This window comes from Conger conger, chromosome 10 (assembly GCF_963514075.1).
Source record: "Conger conger chromosome 10, fConCon1.1, whole genome shotgun sequence".
NCBI classification, from domain to species: Eukaryota; Metazoa; Chordata; class Actinopteri; order Anguilliformes; family Congridae; genus Conger; species Conger conger.
The window spans coordinates 20262921-20270351 of record NC_083769.1 but is presented as its reverse complement, the minus strand read 5'-3'; the positions used below and the strand labels follow the sequence as shown (position 1 = coordinate 20270351).

Sequence of the window (7431 nt, the reverse complement as noted above, 5' to 3'; positions counted from 1 at the left end):
GTATAAGTAACGACCTAACTTGAAATTAGATTTAAATAGCTACTAAGCTAAACAGTTTGTTTTAAAGGAGTAAAGGAGTTGAATGTGACACTTGTCAGTTATCTTTTGGCAACAACAAAACTAATTTTATTTATTTATTATGCAGTCATTTAAATGTATTTTAAAACTATTTTTTCAAAATTTGGCACCCAAACTGTCTGGGCATAGCAATGAGAACTGTCGGTTAGCTATGATTGACAGACCGTGCTCCCACTCGCCACACGTTGTGTTACCATAGCTACCTCCATGATACGCGCTCATCTTAGGAGACTTTTCACAAGCTAACGTTAACTTAGGATATCAACTATCGATAGCTAAGGTAAGGACGCTGACTTAACTAATTCTGAGTAAGTCCAGAATTATTGGATAGCACAACAATCTGACTGACAGAATTCCCTCAAATTTGCGAACACGCCATTGTTTTCATAACAGGATCTTCAACATGTAAATACAAAAGAAACTCCATTAGATTAGTGTTGTTACTATTAAGCAATCGGGAATGAAAGAATTACCACTTGCTACTTTGAATGACACACTGTATATGCTCACACAAGATAAACGAACACAAAGGAGTTGCATCAACTCCGGAGGTAGCTGCAAATCGCTGGTTGTTTTAAAAAGTTAATTAGATTGAATGTAACATATAGAGCAGAACCTGGAGGGTAACATACCTGCTTCAACTAAGCAAGAGATAGCTGAATGGTGTAACGTTAGTCATTGAATCAAGTGTTCTGGATTGGAACAGAAACATTGTTTTAGGGGGTATACTAGCAATGGAGCTGAATACCACACCAGTCAGTTAATTGATTTAAATATTTTATTACATAATAGTAAATTGACGTTCCCGTGTCCGAATATTTTGCAGAACTTGTCATTAATTGGTGTTAGAAAAAACCACAATAAAATGTTACAAAAGACCCTGGTTTGTTTCATAACATTAATAAATAACATTCTTTATTTCAAGTAAGTTCACATTTAAATTCACATTACATGGCAAGTCAAAGCACAGTAGTGAGAAAATAGCCCTTAGCGTGATTTAGCAGACACTTTTAAAAGCGACTTCCAAGTAGGTGCATCAAAACAAGCCAAGTGATATGAACTCTAGTCAATCTTAGACATTATTTACATATGTGCTACAGTCAAGTGGGTGCCTTGACAGCATAGATAAGTGAGAAACCTGTTGGGAGAAAGTATTTTATTTTTCATAAATTTATAGAAGATGCTGTTTGAATAGGTGAGTGGGTGGTATCAGCAGTCCTGACAGCGGCGGGAATTTCGTTCCACCACCATGGGGTCAGTACAGAGAATAGCCTGCAGAGGGTGAGCTTCCCCCAGGTGCCCCAAGGAGGCAGAGCGTGAAGGGGTACAGTTGGACACCATAATCTGGAGGTAGGATGGCGCCGTTCCCCTTGCAGCATGGAACGCCAAGTCTAGTGGCTTAAAGCGGATCCAAGCAGCAAAGGGGAGCCAGTGCAGCCCAACAAGCAGTGGGGTCACGTGGGCTGACTTAGGTTGGTTAGAGACAGGACAGTGCTACAATACAAAGTGTTACAGTAACAAGGTGCTACTAATAGTTCCTCCCTGTGAACAGTCAATCAGGAACAGTGTAGTTAAAAATAAAAAACGAGCAACACGGTTTGGCACAGTTTTGTTGCTTCAGTTTACAACTCTTGCTGTATCACATTGAGGCTGTACTGCACAGTGAGCCAAGCACTGGCAGACAACTGTAGCTGTGTCACAATGAAATTGTACTGCCGTAAAGTTAAAAAAAAATAACACAAGAGGGTACAACAACTACTGTCTAACATGGATTGGCTGGAAGAGAAAAAAAAAAAAAAAAGGCAACTGATTTTCTATGCATTAGATTTTTCTCCAACCACTGTTACAGTATAGCTATAGAGTCAGCCTTAACTGGTCTTTCATACTGTGCATTCAGGTTCTCTGGAACTGGCATCTGGTTCATCCTGGCTGTGTAGGGCCCAGGATTTTGGAATACCTCAATGAATAGAAGCGTCATCAGTGCGTCCCAATAGTCTAAAAGGCACAATAACATGAGGAAAAACAAAAAGGTTTGTTGGTTTAATGGTTTGTTAACTATTGCTACAGACATGCTCAGCTGCAATGCGTTTAATGTCGGCAATACATGCAGTTGAATGAAAATGTATTACTCACTGCATGTTGGCCTGGTTCTGAGGACTTGAATGAAGCATTGTCCCTTGACTTTGGGTACTTTATCATGTAGGCCAGTTGTCCTGTGGAGCTTATCGTCTGGCTCTGGTCGACGTTCTCATTGAAATGCATCCCGGCCAAGTAATGCCTGAAACCATAATGATATAAAGGTCTCAAAATAATAAGAAAAACATCTTTTAAGTTGGCTTCAAAAAGTAAAAATTAATTAATCAGTTGAGCATCATCTTAAACATCCACAAAAATAAATAAATAGCTATTACGAAATACCCTACCACCTAGTTACCTTTGTTGCTATCTTTTAATGCGTTTCATACAGACAGTTGCATTCCCATTGAAAACAAATGGCCTGCAGGACTGCTAAACAGTTTCAGTGTGTAGGGGAGAGCGGGAAACAAACTAAATGTTTCACCACCAAAGAAGTGGGCCAAGCACCAAGTACTAAGACATATAAATGTGCTATTAAAATGTCAAAGGAATCCGTGAAGAAATGCGACTAGTAGTGTTCACAAGCAAGTGTCCATAATATCCACCACTTAAATTGAACATATATTGTAAGAGCAATATCAGGGAATATTACTGAATTTAATATCATCTTCATTCTAATGTGTTCGGATCTCTGAGGTTCTACGGCATAATTTTTACAACTGATATTAAACATACTCTGTGGGTTATTAGATTACCTTCTTTGTTTGAATGAAAGATGATCCTGAGAAGAAGATGGCTGCAGACAGCTTTAGATTGCAGGGGTGCTTCCAGGAAGCGGCTGGCTCATCCACTTTCTATTGTTGAGGCAGTGTAGGCAACTCTGGTCAATAGACAAGAAGGTCCCCCGCACAATCTTCTGGACCTGGCACCTCATGCGGAATATCAGGCACATCTCAAATAATGTCACGAGACAGTCCTCAAAGACTATACATTTGGGTGTCACATGAACTGATGCTTGAGTTTGACTGAGGAAAATGACCCCTAAGCACGTGTTGATGAAGACGTTAATCCATCCACTCCAGTTATTAGGCAAGGTAAAATGGTAAAAAAACAAAAGCTTTCTCTGAACTAAGACTAAGTGCGAATATGTCACAACCCAATGTCAAGTAGTCCCATCTTGCATTTAAAGGATTGTAGGCATAGTCGCCATCTTCCGAGTCATCAACGGGCCCGTTTTGAGGGAGAACAGTCTGCTGTGTCATGTTCTTCTGGTGTTGAGGTCAGGATGGGTAGGACCAGGGGAGAAATCGCATCGCTCCCAACACCAATGCTTGTGGTGGCAACACTGACCTGTGTAGCTGTAAACCAAACTGTTAATTTAGTACGTAGACATGCTAGTACATTTAAAAAGACAACTAGCCAAATGTAGTTGTGTTATGCAGAAAATGAAATGTCTGCACCAAAAACCAAAATTCATCTTCAAATGTTGTTTTAAAAAATTAACATACAGTACATTCAGTCCGAGAAATCTAGCTTACAATAGTGATAATCACACACCTCGACTTTTGACATGCTTGTGCAGCAGAGTGTATGTTCCAAGCTGTGTGCAAACCGTTCTCTTTTCATTTTTCGGGGGATCAGTCTGGCAACCCACCTCACGAGTGAACGTGGGCAGCTTCTGGGAGACCAAACAAAAAGCTAAGGTTACTACATGTAATAATGGATTAACTAGCTAGCTTCATCCACCTGTCTGCTGTGCATGTTTGAGGCTAGTCCTATCCTAAGTGGACCTCTGTACATACTTATGACCACAGAGCAATTATTTTGATCATTGCTTTACAGTACAAAACAAATAAAATACTATTGGTGAGAAAGCGGCATTAGAACGTGTGTATTTACACACAGCAAGAACAATTGTGAACACACCACATGCATCCACACAAACACACGCAGTGCACGCATTGCATGCCTAACTAACCATCTTTGTTGGTCTGTCTCCAAGTCACTTTTTGAAATACTAATTTAAATGATGCACTCTAATGATTTATGTGCTTGTTTCCTTATATCTATACATTATGCATTCTTGTTTACAATGATTTATTTCATGATTATTTGTGTACACTATTGGTTTCTATTTGTTTCTGGACCACATGGCAATACAATACATTAGGAATAACTTTATCTAACCATGACTTGTGCTATTGATCGTGGACTTTCATTACCAGGAGGCCCTCCCTCCCTAACAGCATTTGTAACGTGATCTGCTTACCGGTTTAACATCTGAATCTGGGTTCAACACGGTAGGAACAGCTCCTGGTCTCAGGACCAACTTTGAAGCAAATCCAGCGTTGTACCTGGCTTGATTCTCGATGCAGTACGGCGAGAAATGGGCAGTGCAGAGACGCAGGTGTTGGCTGACATATTCTGGTACTTTATTGGAAAAAATAAAGTTGACCCACTCCTGGCGCAAAGCTGTGTCCCGTGGAAGGGTGTGCATGGACACATGAGCCGCAGTGCAGCCAGCCACCGCACAGGTCATATGTGCTTTGCTCATTATGTGAGGGAGACAGAAAGAGCAAGAGGCTAAAGGTGAGTGAGCGAAAGAGAAAGACAGAGAGAGAATGGCCCTTAAAAGTGCCTTTGAGTTTTGAATGTGTGAATGAGCAGGTGAGTGTGTGTGTGTGTGTGTGTGTGTGTGTGTATGTATGTGCGAATGAGTGATTGATAAAGTGTGACTATGAGTGTTGGACATGTGTATTGAACTGCAAAAAGAAGATATAAATATATTAGTAAAAGCATAGGTTTTTTTTTACATTACCAACACATAAATGACATAACACTACCGGTAAGGTTATCCATCGAATACTAACCTAGCTAACGTTAACGCACAGGTCAAAATGGGATTTGAACGGGAGAGAAGGCGGGAGAACAGGACACTGACTTCTGTCAAACTAGTCTAGCTTGCTGGATAAAGTTAATTATCCAAACAGCAAATGTTAGCTTCCTCAAATTGTTGGTCATTTTAGCTAGCTAGCTAATTAATGTTAGTGCTATATAAACTAAAAATAAATCCGGTAATGTTAGGTTAACATTAAAGTGAGCTATTGAGAGATAGCAAGTTAACCTAACTCTACATATATATCCAGCTAGCTACACAGCTAATTCAGCTAGCTAATGCGCGGGATAAAGACAAAGTTAGCTACCGTTATCCAAACAGCCAGCTTTTAAAAAATCGTGGTAATTTGAGCTATTTATTGTTAGTTTATCTAGATAGCTAGCATTTCATAAACGAACAATAAATCCGGTAACGTCAGCTGTGGCAGTAAGTTAGTTTGCTTGCTAGCTAAGGTTAGCTAACTTATCAGGCATGGAGATCATGATTAAAAACCTTCCAACTTGTATGACAACTACAAATATACTTAGAATAACTATGTAACCATATAATACAATGAGAATATGAATTGATTGTTACACATCAATCATGCTCCACGTTATAAAAGTTGTGGGGACGCTTACCGTGCTCGATAGATGGTGGAATGGGAGTACGGCACAAAAAAAGCAGGTGTGTTTTTCAGCAAAGCAGTCAGATTTCTTTTGGGGGCGTGGTCATCCTCGTGTGACGTACCACGACGAGAACATTCTCAACCGGTTGAAAATACGACGAAAAAATTAACACGCCAATTTCTCCAAAGAACTGACATATTTTATACTTTTATCGTGTTTATTCAATGCACCACCTCACGAGGTGACGAACCACCATGTTAATCCAAATTAAAATGTGTTCCTTGCAAAAGAGCATTGTAAGTATTTTTTTTTAAGAATGCATGTATCGTTCATTCATTCATTAATTCATTATCCTAACCCGCTTATCCTGAACAGGGTCGCAGGGGGGCTGGCGCCTATCCCAGCATACATCGGGCGAAAGGCAGGAATACACCCTGGACAGGTCACCAGTCCATCGCAGGGCACACACACCATTCACTCACACACTCATACCTATGGGCAATTTAGACTCTCCAATCAGTCTAACCTGCATGACTTTGGACTGTGGGAGGAAACCGGAGTACCTGGAGGAAACCCACGCAAACACGGGGAGAACATGCAAACTCTGCACAGAGAGGCCCCGGCCGACCGGGATTCACCGCCTAGCTGTGAGGCAGCAGTGCTACCCACTGCACCATCTGTGTCGCCCATGCATGTATCGGCAGTGTTTTATTTATTTTTATTTTTCCTTTTCTTGGAACAGCAAGTCATTTTGGGCATTCAAATTTGTTGAATCTACCCATGCTCCAAAAGATAATGTGAAAGCACACACCTATACGGCAGAATACTTAAAGTAATGATGAATGCTGCGTTTACCTCTCTGTCCCCAACTGCAGCTACATCTAAACAATCGGAGCTTTAATAAGAATTTAAGTTGAATTCTGTGACTATTTTGTCCCCAGAAAATGAAATAATTTTAAAAGTAAATGCACCTGAAGACACCCAAGGAAATGGGTCAGGTCAGTTTGGTGTCATGCTTTATGACTCCCCTTTGTTTATGAGAGCTAAACCTGCAGCACTAAAGCTACAACTAAGATGTTGCAAAGTGAGCATGGCCTGGTTGACACACAGAGTTTGCATAGCCTAGATCTCAGAACAGCCTTGACCTACAAAAATACAAGTCATTGCATCATATATCACTATCGCCAAGCTGATGACAACATCTCACAACTCATAGACCACAGTGTCACAAAGAGGCAACAGAAACCTACACAATCAATCAGAGGGTCCCCATTTAACACATTTTTAGGGATGAACAGGGCAAAGAGACAGATAAATTAAACTAAAGCCATTCATTTTTTCTTTCAATAGCCTGTCTTTCCAATCATCTTGCTGGATTATCAACAATTTTGAACACTTTCAGTTTTCCTGGATCAACCCATAAGCCCATTTAGGCCAAATAAAATCTTGTTAGCCTGAAAATGCTTTCATATTTTTCAAGAGAGCTAAAGACAACAGAATTATCATTGACAAACTATTCCAGCTGTACTTGCAGCTGCTGCACCTTTCAGTTGGAACTTCTTATATTTATATCTTGATAGGCCTGATTGCAGCTGGCCTACAGAAGCAGGGATGTTAATCAGATATGCCACTCTGACAAACCCATCTGTGCAGTCTCATTAATTTCCCTGTGCTGCACTGGAAATCATGATTCTCACAGCATGATACACCATGTGTCCATCAACTGACCGACTGGCACGGAGTCAAGAACTTCTAGTATGAACTGGTCTCATG

General features: G+C 40.4%; 1 long non-coding RNA gene across 1 annotated transcript; it reads right to left on the bottom strand.

Annotated features, from left to right (window-relative positions):
• Positions 1-976: 976 nt before the first annotated feature.
• LOC133139099 (uncharacterized) lies at positions 977-5747 on the bottom strand. Its single transcript, XR_009709784.1, has 6 exons — positions 5671-5747; positions 4424-4916; positions 3712-3832; positions 2910-3512; positions 2212-2356; positions 977-2073 (listed from the first exon to the last, which is right to left on the bottom strand). It is a non-coding gene; the product is annotated as an uncharacterized LOC133139099 (long non-coding RNA).
• Positions 5748-7431: the final 1684 nt, after the last annotated feature.